The sequence below is a fragment of the Chlorocebus sabaeus genome, chromosome 20, assembly GCF_047675955.1.
Source record: "Chlorocebus sabaeus isolate Y175 chromosome 20, mChlSab1.0.hap1, whole genome shotgun sequence".
Lineage (NCBI taxonomy): Eukaryota > Metazoa > Chordata > Mammalia > Primates > Cercopithecidae > Chlorocebus > Chlorocebus sabaeus.
The window spans coordinates 42738965-42752823 of record NC_132923.1 but is presented as its reverse complement, the minus strand read 5'-3'; positions in this window follow the sequence as shown (position 1 = coordinate 42752823).

The following is a 13859-nucleotide window of genomic DNA, read 5'->3' as shown; positions in this document are numbered from 1 at the left end:
TAACGCTTTTTTATCCCTCCCCCTCACAATCTACTTTCTGCCCCTGTCATGTCTCCTATTTCTTTTTTTGTTTTTTTTTTTGCTAAACAGTTTAACTTGTCTCTCATTCCCTGCTCTCGCAGTTCACTGCATTCGGCTCTTGGGGTCCTTTGCTCTTAAGCGGCTCGAAGGGTCCCGAGCCCCTCAGCTCCCCGGGCCTCGGTGGCTCAGGGCCCGGCTCAGCCGACTTGGCAGTCGATCTAGGTCCTGAGAAGAGCGACGGCGGCGGCGGCGAAGGAAAAGCGACAGCGAAGCGAGGGCTGGCGGTTTCGGCCTAAAGGAAAGTGCAGGGGAGGCCCGGGTCTCGGGTGATACCCGCACGCCTCGAGCGGGATTGTGGCTGCGAGGGAGGGACGAGAAAACGCGCCTACGCCCTGCGTGCACTGTGCTGACTACCTCTCCAGCATGGAGGCTTCCAGATGAGCAGGCACCCGAATCCCAGCGGGCGCCCGTCAAAAATGGGGATTTCTGCCGTCACTCTGGGACTCTTAATTCGGTCCGTCTGGGGCGGGGCCCAGGAATCTGCATTTCTGATAAGGTCACCTGCCCCTCTCCCCCATTATTCCAGTGCAAAGAGGTCCTAGGCCCACTACCCATCAGCTCCTCAAGACAGGAGTTACTGTATCTTTTTCTGACAACTGTTAGCTTTGCACAAGGTTAGCAAATAAATCCAGGAATGAATGGAATCTTAAACTCGTAAAAAACAATGAAAGGTAATTCACACAAAAGATACAAAATCCAAAACTGTCAAAAAAAGGTACAAGGAAAAGTAAGCATCCTTGTTATTCCTAGAGGCCAGCCTCGCAATTCTCTCCACAAGCCATTAGTGGTAATGGTTTCTTGGAAATATTTTCAGATTTATTTTATGCCCATATCAGCATTTTTAACATCTTTTGTCATAAATATGGCATAAATAACAGTGTTATTGATATATGTGATATGTATCCTTTTAAAAGCACAAATTGTAGTATGCTATACTTGCTTGTTTTACTTATGAATACATGTAGAGCTGCCTTGTTCCATTGTACATATGTATGGTAATGATTTAACAGTCCCTAATAGGTGGACATTTAGATTTCCAGTATTTTCCTATTACAAACAATGCATCAGTGAACATCCTTGTTCCTTTTTTTTTTTTTTTTTTTTTGAGACGGAGTCTCGCTCTGTCGCCCAGGCTGGAGTGCAGTGGCTGGATCTCAGCTCACTGCAAGCTCCGCCTCCCGGGTTCACGCCATTCTCCTGCCTCAGCCTCCCGAGTAGCTGGGACTACAGGCGCCCGCACCTCGCCCGGCTAGTTTTTTGTATTTTTTTAGTAGAGACGGGGTTTCACCGTGTTAGCCAGGATGGTCTCGATCTCCTGACCTCGTGATCCGCCCGTCTCGGCCTCCCAAAGTGCTGGGATTACAGGCGTGAGCCACCGCGCCCGGCCCCTTGTTCTTATATTATTGTATACAAGTACAGGTACATCTATCTGTAGGATAGATTCCTAGAAAGTTGAATTGCTGGTTCAAAGTTTTGTGTGTTCTTAATCTGTACATTTTTTAATATATATTGGCAAATTGCCCCTTAGAGATCGTATCCATTTTTCTCTCCCTAGCAATGTGTGAGAGTGCCTGTTTCCCCACAACCCACATGTTCTCAAAAGATGGTTTCTAGCTGTGATTTTAATTAATGTCTCTTATATTGATTTTTAAAAATTTGTATTTATATTATTATTATTATTTGAGACAGGGTCTTGTTCTGTTGCCCAGATTGGAGTGCAGTGGCACTATCACAGCTCATTGCACCCTCAACCTCCTGGGCTCAAGCAGTGCTTCCACCTCAGCCTTCCAGGTAGTTGGAACTACAGGTACATGCTGACACACCCGGCTAATTTTAAAATTTTTTTGTAGAGATGGTGGTCACTCTATGTTGTCTAGGCTGGTGTTGAACTCCTGGACTCAAGTGAGCCTCCCATCTTGACCTCCCTAAGTGCTGGGATGACAGATGGGAGCTACTACGCCTGGCCTATGTCTTTTATTATGAATCAAAATGAATATTCTTCCATAGAGAATAATTTGTCATTTTTTTACTGTGATTTATCTGTTCTTGAGTTGTGTTCATTTTTCTGTGGTATCATGGAAAACATTTTTTCCATGGTATATGTGATATATGTTACAATTTGTGATATATGTTACAATTATTCTTTTTAAGTCTTTTTGTCATTTGATTTGTTTATGGTATTTTGTTTTGTTTTTCTGTCTTACAGAAATTCATGTATTGGGATTTATCAGTCTTTTATGGCTTCTAGGTTTGGGGCCATACTACACTCAGATTATTATTTCTTTAATGGCTTTATTTTTATGGTTTTATTTATCTTTGCTTCATCTGGAATGTGTTTTTGTGTAAGGAGTGAAGTGGGAGTTTTGTCCCAAAATCACTTTTAATGAACACTCCTTATCTACACGATGTCATTTGAAATGCCACATTTTTATATGTGTGTGTGTGTGTGTGTGTGTGTATGTGTGTGTGTGTGTGTATATATATATATATATATATATATATATATATATTTTTTTTTTTTTTTAAAGCAGAGTCTTGCTCTGTCGCCCAGGCTGGAATGCAGTGGTGCAATCTTAGCTCACTGCAACCTCCACCTCCCAGGTTCAAGCGATTCTCTTGCCTCAGCCTCCCGAGTAGCTGGGATTACAGGTGCAGGCCGCCACACCTGGCTAATTTTTATATTTTTAGTGGAGACAACAGGGTTTCGCCGTGTTGGCCAGGCTGGTCTTGAACTCCTGAGCTCAGGCGATCCACCTGCCTTGGCCTCCTGAAGTGCTGGGATTACAGGTGTGAGCCATCACGTCCACCCCACATTTATAATTTTCTAAATTCCCACATGCATATGGGTTTCTGGATTCTCTTCTGCATATGGGTTTCTGGATTATCTGCTCTATTCCACTGACTTTTCTGTCTTAATTTTGATTCACCAGAATTGTGCTGTTTTACTATTTAGTAGGGTCAGTCCTCTCTCATTACTCTTTTTTTTTTTTTTTTTTTTTTTTTTAAGATTTTTCTACCCGTTCTTGAATTATTATTTTTCCTCAGCGAATAATAATAGTTAGCACTTATTTGGCACTTGTTATATGCCAGGTACTACTCTCAGTGCTCTATACATCTTCATTTAATTCTCCTGACAGCCCTACCAGGCAGATACTATTATCCCCTTTCATGGGAGAGGCATCTTAGACAGCAAGGTTAAGTAACTTGTGCAAGGATATGCAGTTAATAAACAACAAGCCTGGATGAGAACCCAGAAAGGCTGGGTCTATGGGTAAAACCACAATTCCTTATCATCTTCTCACATGAGCTTTAGCTACAGCTAGTCTGGCTCTAATTTTAGGAGGTATTTTTGTTGGAGTCATGTTATATTTATAGATTAAAATAGAACTGGGCCAGGTGCTGTGGCTCATGTCTGTAATCCCAGCATTTTGGGAGGCCAAGGCAGGTGGATTACTTGAGGCCAGGAATTTGAGATGAGTCTGGCCAACATGGCGAAACCCCGTCTCTACAAAAAATATAAAAATTAGCTGGGCATTTTGGCACTTGCCTGTAATCCCAGCTGCTTGGGAGGCTGAGGCATGAGAATCACTTGAACCTGGGAGGTGGAGGTTGCAGTGAGGTGAGATCGCGTGACTACACTCCGGCCTGGGTGAGAGAGAGAGAGAGAGAGAGAGAGAGAGAGAGAGAGAAGAATTGAACTAATTAGGATGTTGAATAATAAAGAACAACTATGCCTTTTCATTTTCAGTCCTTCTGTGCTCTTCTGGAGTGTGTTAAATATAAATCTTGACTTTTTAAATTTATTTTTATTTTATTTATTTATCTATTTATTTTTGAGACGGAATTCTCGCTCTGTTGCCCAGGCTGGAGTGCAGTGGCCGGATCTCAGCTCACAGCAAGCTCCGCCTCCCAGGTTCATGCCATTCTCCTGCCTCAGCCTCCCGAGTAACTGGGACTACAGGCGCCCGCCACCTCGCCCGGCTAGTTTTTGTATTTTTTAGTAGAGACGGGGTTTCACCATGTTAGCCAGGATGGTCTCGATCTCCTGACCTCGTGATCCACCCGTCTCGGCCTCCCAAAGTGCTGGGATTACAGGCTTGAGCCACCGCGCCCGGCCAATCTTGACTTTTTTTAAAGTTTATTCCCAGATAGTTTATCTTTTTTTGTTGGAATCCTTTCCTCCACTATATTTTGTAACTCATTATTATTTATATATAAGAAGGCTTTTGATATTTTAAATAACAATTTTGCATCTCACTAAATTATCTTACTATTTAAAATAGTTTTTCAGTTCTAAATCACAATGAGATACCACTTCACAGCCAGTAGGATAGCTGTAATAAAAAAGACAGACAATACAAGCATTGGCAAGGATTGGAACCCTCATACATTGCCAGTGGGGATGTATAATGTGTGGCCTCTTTGGAAAACAGTTTGGCAATTCCTCAAAAAATTAAATATTAGAGTTAGGACCCAGCAATTCCACTTCTGGGTATATCCCCAAGAGAACTAAAAATATAGGTCCCACAAAAATGTGTACAGGAATATCCATAGCAGCATTATTTTTGTTGTGGTGATTGAGACAGGGTCTTGCTGTGTTGTCCAGGCTGGAGTGCAGTGGAGTGCAGTGGCATGATCACGGCTCACTGCAGCCTTGACCTCTTGAGCTGAAGGGAGCCTCCCATCTCAGACTCCCAAGTAGCTGGGACTACAGGCATGCACCACCACGCTCTGCTAATTTTTGTATTTTTTGTAGACATAGGGTTTCGCCATGTTGCCCCAGGCTGGTCTCGAACTCCTGGGCTCGAGTGATCCGCCTGCCTCAGCCTTCCAAAGTGCTAGGATTACAGGTGTGAACCACCGTGCCCGGCTAGCATTGTTTTTAATAACCAGAAAGTAAAAACAATCTAGATGTCCATCAAATGATGATTGGATACACAAGATCTGGTATACCTATTTGATGAAATATTATTCAGCAAAAAAAAGGAATGAAGTAGTGATTCATGTTAAAATATTAATGAGCTTGAAAGCATGCTAAGTGAAAGAAGCCAGTCACAAAAGACCACATATCGTATGATTCCATTTATATGAAATGTCTAAAATAGGCAAATCCATAGAGACAGAAAGTAAATTAGTGGTTGCCAGGCATTGGGAGTGGGGAGAATGTGATGTGACTGACTGCTAATGGATATGGGGTTTCTTTTTGGGATGATGAAAATGTTCTGGAAGTAGTGGTGATAGTTGCACAATTATGAATATACAAAAATCCATTGTATTATGCACTTTTCAAATGGGTGAATTTTATGATAAGTGAGTTATATCTCAATTTAAAAAAGGAAAAATAGTTTTTCAGTTAGACTAAGTTGTGTTACCTGGAAATATACTCAAATTGTAAGTTTACTTTTTCCTTTCTAATTTTTATGCTTAATATTTTTTTTTTGTAATAACATCAGCTAGTACAGTATATCCAGAAAATGTTAAATAATTTTTCATGATAATGGTGATAGTGGACTTCTTTGACTTGTTCCTGGTCATTATAGAAATAGAAATGCTTCTCCACTAAGCATGACGCTGGCTTTTGGGGTTGGTGTGGCATGAGCACACACACGTTTTATCACATTAAGAAAATACCTATCCCTATTTGTCTATAATCTATGGAGATTTTTCTTTGATCTAATATTCCATGATATATTAACAGATTTTCTAATATTTAACTCATTTTATATTCTTGAAATGATGCTACTTGGTTGTGGTGTATACTGATTTTAATATTTTATAATTTTTGCATAGTTAGAAAGATTGACATTTAATTATCTCTCTATCATAAAATGAATAGCCAGTACAGCATTGTTTGTAATGGCTCCCAAACTGGAAATTAACCTAGATGTTCGTCAGTAATAGTCTGTTTAAAGAAAGTGTATACATGTATAGAATTAAATACAACGAAGACATTTTAAAAATGAGATCTATATATACTGCTATATCCAAGAATATCCAAGATTATGTGAAAAAATAAGATATGCAGATGAATATTTTAAGTGAGATTCCATTTGTGTTAAATAATGCCCATAGTAACAGTAGAAATTATGTATGTTTACTCCTATCATTGTGCATGCATAGATGATTTCTAGAAAGATATTCAAACAATTAGCAGTGGTTACTTTAGGGTAGTGCTGGGTTGGGGGAAGCAGTGGTATGAAGGGAGAGAGCCTTCCTTTTTACTGTATACCTGTATGTAATGTTTCAGGTTTTTTCTTAATAAGCCCATCTTACCTTTATAATAAAAAGTTAATTTTTAAAAAGTTAAAGGTAGGCCAGGCACGGTGGCTCATGCCTGTAATCCCAGCACTTTGGGAGGCCGAGGCGGGTGGATCACCTGAGGTCGAGAGTTTGAGACCAGCCTGACCAATATGGAGAAACCCCGTCTCTACTAAAAATACAAAATTAGCGAGGTGTGGTAGTGCATACCTGTAATGCCAGCTACTCAGGAGGCTGAGGTTGGAGAATCGTTTGAACCCAGGAGGTGGAAGTTGCACTTCAGCCTGGGCAACAAGAGCAAAACTCTGTCAAAATAAAATAAAATAAAATAAATAAAATAAATAAAATAAAATAAAATAAAATAAAATAAAATAAAAATAAAAATCTACCTGTTCCTGGATCACTTTCAGACAGGTAGCTGTAATACTGCTTATCCATTAAATATTTCTCAAACTTGGTTTTTAAAAAACATTTATTGACCCCTTATGCTCTACTATATGTCCAATCTCAGTGATGAATAAGCCCATTAGGAGCCCATCTGTTAAGCATCTCTAGGAACTCCTCCTGACACTATTGGAGAAACATATAAATACGTCTTTTCAGAGTGATTCCAGCAGGGATCATATCTTGGAAGTCTTGTACACTGTGTTGAAGAGTGTGGACTTTACCCTAAAGGCAATGGGAAACCACTGAATAGTTTTTAGTTGAGAAGCAGTAGGATTAGATGTGTGTTTTGTACCATCTGTCTGACTGCAGTGTGGATCACGGGCTGGAATAACACACAACTGGAAGTTGGAAGACCAGTCTGAGGTAATCGGAGATAATCTAGTTAAGAAAATGATGAGGACTAGAACCAGGGAGGTGGTTTGGAGAGAAGGTTAAGTATACAAACTGGAGATGTTTCAGGGGAGGCCAGATTGATGGGCCTTGATGAATTAAGGGATGTCAAGGAGGGAGGGAGCAGTCAGAATGACTCCCATTTCTAATTAGGCAGATGGGTGGGTGCTGAAGTAGTCACTGGGACCACAAACAAAGTAGCAAGAAGTGGGTTTGGGAATGGGGGATGGAAATGAGTTCAGATTTGCAGATGCTGAGTTTGAGGTCTGTGGAGCATCCTGGCAGCTGGATATACAATGCCAAACACATAGCAGGCTCTCAATAAGTATTTATATAATGAAAGAATATCAGAAAGAGGAGAATTATAGGAAGGAAAATGTATAGGGAGAGGAAAGGAAAGGAAGAGAAGGTCTGGAGCTCAGGAGACAGATCTATGCTTGGGATTTAAAATTCATTATCGTACAGATGGCACTTGAAGCTCTGGACATAGATGAGATCGTATAGGGAGAGTGTACAGTAAGAAAAGATGGGCCAGGCGTGGTGGCTCATGCCTGTAATCTCAGCACTTTGGGAGGCTGAGGTGGGTGGATCACGTGAGGTCAGAAGTTCAAGACCAGCCTGACCTACATGGAGAAACCCTGTCTCTACTAAAAATACAAAATTAGCTGGGCATGGTGGCACATGCCTGTAATCCCAGCTACTTGGGAGGCTGAGGCAAGAGAATTGTTTGAACCCGGGAGGTGGAGGTTGCGGTGAGCTGAGATTGTGCCATTGCAGTCCAGCCTAGGCAACAAGAGCAAAACTAACTCTCTCTCTCTCTCAAAAAAAAAAAAAAGAGACTGAGTATAGAGGACAGAAACCTAGCACAGACATTTGAGGTATAGGCAAATAATGAGTCCTTCAAAGAGACCAGGAAAGGGTGTCTAGAGAGATAGGAAGAGATGCAGGGAAAAGGTGTTTCCCCAAGAACCAAAGGAGCATGTTTCCTCTGGAGGAGAAGGGGGTTAAGAGGAAAAGGGAATCACTTAACATTTTTTGAACACCTGCTTTATGCCAGAAAATTTACTTAACCTTTACCATTTAATTATCCCCTAATTCTAAGAAGTGTGAATTATCCCTATTTTATAGATGAGAAAGTTAAGATGCAAAGATGTTCTGGGAGTCAGGTGAAAGGATCAGCCTAGGAATGGTAGAAAAATGCCTGTCCTTCTGAGGCAAGTGGGAAGGGGGCAGAGATAAAAGCATGAAGGTAGACAGGGGACAACTGAAGGTGTTCATGTTGGAAGACCTAGTTTCTCTGTGCTCTCTTTTACAGCCCTACCTCATACCTAGGACCCAGGGAAGGTATTGACAAAGCAGAAGCTGCCTTAAAGGATGAGACACTCCCACCTTTTTGTCGCCTATGACCAATACAGATTCTAAAAGACCAGAGGTCAGGAGCGGTTTCATACCAATTTCCTCCTTATCTGGGACCTTCTGCATCCATCTGTTTATATTTTATAACCCACTCACCCTCAGCATGTAACTTTTGAGTAGTAGTTTGTGCAAGGAACTGTGCACGAAGGAAATACAAACATGAGTGAGATAGAGTGAATTTTCTTAAAAGTTGAGCCTAGTGAGGGACAGAGAGCATGGATTGGTGATTTCATTAATTAGGATCAGTTTCAGCTGTGAGTGTGACAGGACACCCACAATAACGGTGGACTTTACAAGATAAAGGCTTTTTCTCTCTCATGTAAAAATGACAGCTACCAGGGAATAGCAGCTACTTAATCACGAGAGATCCAGGTTCTTTCTTATTCTTCCATCCTCAAAATGCAGCTTCCACTTCCTGCTCCAAGATAGCTGCTTCTGGTCAACATAACAGGAGCCATCAGGTCAACATACTAGCTTTTGGGAAGGAGATGAAAGGACAGAGAAGGGCCCTACTCCAACCTCATCCATCTTTGAAGGACACTTCCTAAAAGTTGCACATACCACTTCTTTCTACTCACATCCCATAGGAAGGTGGGAATTACAGCTTTTTTCCCCCAGGTGGCCACATTCTCAGCCAAAAATCAAGTGTCCCGTAACTACAGAAGAAAGTAAAAGTCCACCAATTTCTGCCAGTGATGCTGAAATAGGTGTGCAGATAGCTGTAGTGCAAGACAAGAATAAAAGTGTGACAGAGATTTACACTTACTAGTTCTGTGACCATAGGTTAACCTCTGTGCCTCAGTTTCTCACTTATAAAATGGGATAATAGCACCAACGTCATAGGTTTACCAAATGCCTAAGTTATTACATACAAATATAATGTTACATATGTACATACGAACTTAGGTACATAAGGGTAACATAAAAATAAGTTATATGTGTAAGTCCTTAGAACAGTCCCTGACGATAAGTGCTATATAGACATTTGTTAAATAGAAATAAGTGGAGTAAAAATAAGCACAGGCAAATAGGAGTATATATATCAGTGGAGAGAATCTGAAAAAGGCATTCTGAAGCATATAGACTGTCAGCTCTGTGATGACTAGGATGATCTCCTTTCCTGTGCACCCCTAGCACCTAGTGTGGTGCCTTGCACAGAGGTGATGCTCAAAATATTGGTTGCTGAATAGGCTTCAGGTCAGTACTAGTTTGTTAGGTGAAATGGAGGCAGGAAAGATATTTTAGGTGGAATTAACCACATGAACAAAGACATAAAAGCTGAACCTGTCATGGTACTTGGTGTGCATGGAACTCAGTATATGTTGACTGAATGCTCGGTATCAAGTAGTTTGGTTTGGCTGAAATGTTATCAGTCAGGTTTGGACAGAAAAACACATTGCTATAGATAATTTAATATAGGGAATTGTTCTACAGGTGACAGAAATGCTGAAAGTGTTGGCAACTCAGATACTGCAACAGTAGGAAACCTCTACTACCTCTAGTGCCAGAGGGACAGTGGGAGATGGCGTTACCAGAACTTGGAAGCCTGAGTCATCTGGCTGGTGGGGGCTGGGAGCATGGTGGGGCCGCAACCCAAACCAAGGCAGAGAGAAATACGCTGGTTTCTCTCCTCTTCCTGCCCCTCTGTCTTTTGTCAGTGTCTTACTGTGAAGCCAGTTGGCAAGGGAATCTGGGAAATGTAGTTTCCTACAAACCAGAGAAAGGGCTGTGAAAAGAGCTGAGAGAGAAATAGGCAAGTAAGTAGCACAAGTGAAGTTTAGGGCACGAGTAGGGAAGCAGTGAATATAAACCTGTCGTGGTGTCATTTTGTGGAGGGGCTTGAATGTCAGGTCTTGAATGTAGGGTTTCTGTATGTGTCATTAGGCAGAGGTGAGCCATAGTAAAATGCAGTATGGCCTCATTAAAACTATTCAATGGGGAGGTTGCGGGAGAAAACGGAAACAGTAGCTTCCCTTTGAGTACTTGTTATTTGCAAGGCATAGTGCTAGTTTTTATTTAATCATCTCAGAAAGATGATGTGTCTGGTTCTGGATATGTTCAATTTGAGATAACTTCCTAGTACTTCATATGGTTAATTTATTTGCACAGTTAATTGGAAATGTGAGTCTGCAACAGAGGGTGGGGGATAGAGATGTAAGGAGGGAGACTCTGGGGTCATCTGAAGAGGTGAGAGCATAAGTTGAAGGAGAGGGAGGACAAGATACTCAAGTCAAACAGTATAGAGAAAGAAGACGAAGGCAGGCATTAGGGAAACCAACAATTTAAGTGATGGACAGAGTAGAGTAAGAAAATAAAGACTAGGTAGGAGAAGCCGAAAAGCTGATCTTGCTACCAAAGCAGAGCAGCTCAAGGTTCAGGAAGGGGAAGATCAGTAGTGTCAAGACATTGTCTGGTTAGAAGGGATGAAGACTGAGAAAAAAATTGAATATAGCAGTAAGGAAGTATGTAGGAACAGTTTCTTTAGACTGGTGGGGCCATGAGGAGGTAAGGCAGGCTTCATCAGATGGCCGTAGCTGGTTTAGTGAAGGAGTAAGTAGTTTGCTGAGGCTAGGCGTGGAAGTTGGGTTCTGGGAGAATGGAAGTGTCTGGTATCCCCTGCATGCTCTTTGGGTGTAGAGGCTGCATTAGCTTCCCTGCTGTACCCAAGTGCTTATGTAATGCGCAGGACTCAATTATTTGTGTTAGCTGACTTGCAGGATGAGTGAATGAATTTGGTGGAAAATATTTAAAATTTAATAAATGGATTGTGGAGTAGCAGTGAAAACCCAGCTGAGAGTCAATAGCTTCATTATACTTTCCTGAATCTCAATAATCTAGACTGGTAAGAATAGTGTTTCCCTGACTGGGATTGGTGAGGTGAGAGTAACAGAAACAGATGAATTGGGTCTAGATTGGTTAGGGAGAAAAATGTATCTTCATGGGGATAGAGGATTCAGAGAATGAGTGGCTGAAAGGCTTGAAATCATGATTTCACAATGTTTGGGGGGTGAGACCCAGGCATCAGCCATTTTAAAGTCACCATAGGTAATTCCAAATTGCAGCCAAGGCTAAGTTGGAAAGAACTGAAGTAAAGGCTAACAGGATAACAGATGGGGGTAGTCTGAGTTAAGAATCTTGACCACTGAATTCTCAAACAATGAGTCTAAGGCCATGATAGTGATTCACTAAAGTGAACTGGAAATGAGGGTAACTGGAATTGATAAAATTGAGCTTGAGGAACTACAGGGCCATCTTGATTTGAAGGTATATCTTGTATATCGTCCTAGAAATCCTCTATGCACAAACTTACCTAATTTTACATTTCATAGTTCATTTGAGATGTCTCTAGAACACTGATCTGCTTATGACATTTAATTATAGGTCATGGTATTGACCCTACTTCTTGGAAGCATTTCTTCACTTCGAAAACTATGTGACAATGAGAGTAATTGCACTTTACCTGAGAGACTGAATACCTGGTACATGTTAACTTTTTTTTCCCCATTATGATATTTTCTTTAACTTGCTGTTTCTAAGAATGGGATCCTATTAATGTGTATACCAGTTAGTTACTAAGGTTCTGTTGAACTTTTTTATATAGCCTCCCCGCTCCCCACTCCTTTTGTGACATCCTACTTATGGGACCCAAAATAGACATTTTCCCAGGTTTCAGTAAGAGGAATATTGGTGTTTCTCTAGAGCAGTTGGTTTATCATACAGCAGAACACTGAACACAGAACTCATTGTGTTAGATGCTAAGAACCTAGCCCAGAGCCCACCTTTATCAACTGTAGTCTTACAGCATCTACTTTGTCTTAAGAACATTTTGGACTGGGCATGGTGGCTCCCACCTGTAATCCCAGCACTTTGGGAGGCTGAGGCAGGTGGATCACCTGATGTCAGAAGTTCAAGACCAGCCTGGCCAACATGGTGAAACCCCGTCTCTACTAAAAGTACAAAAATTAGCATGGTATGGTAATGGGTGCCTGTAATCCCAGTTACTCAGGAGGCTGAGGCAGGAGAATTGCTTGAACCCGGGAGGCGGAGGTTGCAGTGAGCCAAGATCATGCCACTGCACTCCAACCTGGGTGACAGAGCGAGACTCCATCTCAAAAAAAAAAAAAAAAAAAAAGTATTTTGAAACCAGATGATGTATAAATACAGCATTCTTTTAGAAATCTTTCAATATCTTCTCAGGGGTATTTTGAAGGTCTCTTTCACCAGCACACCTGACTGTGGCAGCACTTTATATTCTTTACATTTTTCTGGTATAAAGCCTTCAAATAGTTCCAGTTGGCCGGGCACGGTGGCTCACACCTGTAATCCCAGCACTTTGGGAGGCCAAGGCGGATGGATCACTTGAGGTAAGGATGGCAAAACCTCATCTGTACTAAAAATATAAAAGTTAGCTGGGCATAATGGCATACCCAGTAGTCGCAGCTACTTGGGAGGCTGAGGCACGATAATCACTTGAACTTGGGAGGTGGAGGTTGCAGTGAGCTGAGATGGCACTGGGTGATGGAGTGAGACTGTCTCAAAAAAAAAAAAAAAAAGTTCCAGTAGGTGAACTGAGTTTAGTGACACAGGCCAAAGTCAGTAAAACCTGTTTCTCAAAAGACTTGCTTATTAAAAAGCAAAACATAACTTCATCCATTATTTAAATATCCAGATATTTATAGAAGGCCAGAAGCACTAAAGGAGACAATTCTCTCATACTAGGTCCTTATTTTATCCAGTAGAAGGCAAAACATAATACTCCAGAAACAAAAGTAGTTTTTTATGAAAGAGAACAGACATAGATGCTTCCCTAACTCCAACTATGAATATTACTGTCAGTTCTGCTATTACTAGGTTGCGACTCCAAGCAGTAAATATGAGATTTCGGACATAGGTGTGGGCAGACTTCATGACTAAAACATCAAAAGGAATGGCAACAAAAGCCAAAACTGATAAATGGGATCTAATTAAACTAAAGTGCTTCTGCAGAATGGGAGAAAAAATTTGCAATCTATCCATCTGACAAAGGGCTAATTTCCAGAAATGTACAAAGAACTTAAATAAATTTACAAGAAGAAAACAACCCCATCAAAAAGTGGGTGAAGGATATGAAAAGACACTTCTCAAAAGGAGTTATTTATGCAGCCAACAAACATGAAAAAACACTCATCATCACTGGTCATTAGAGAAATGCAAATCAAAACCACAATGAGATACCATCTCACACCAGTTAGAATGGTGATCATTAAAAAGTCAGGAAACAATAGATG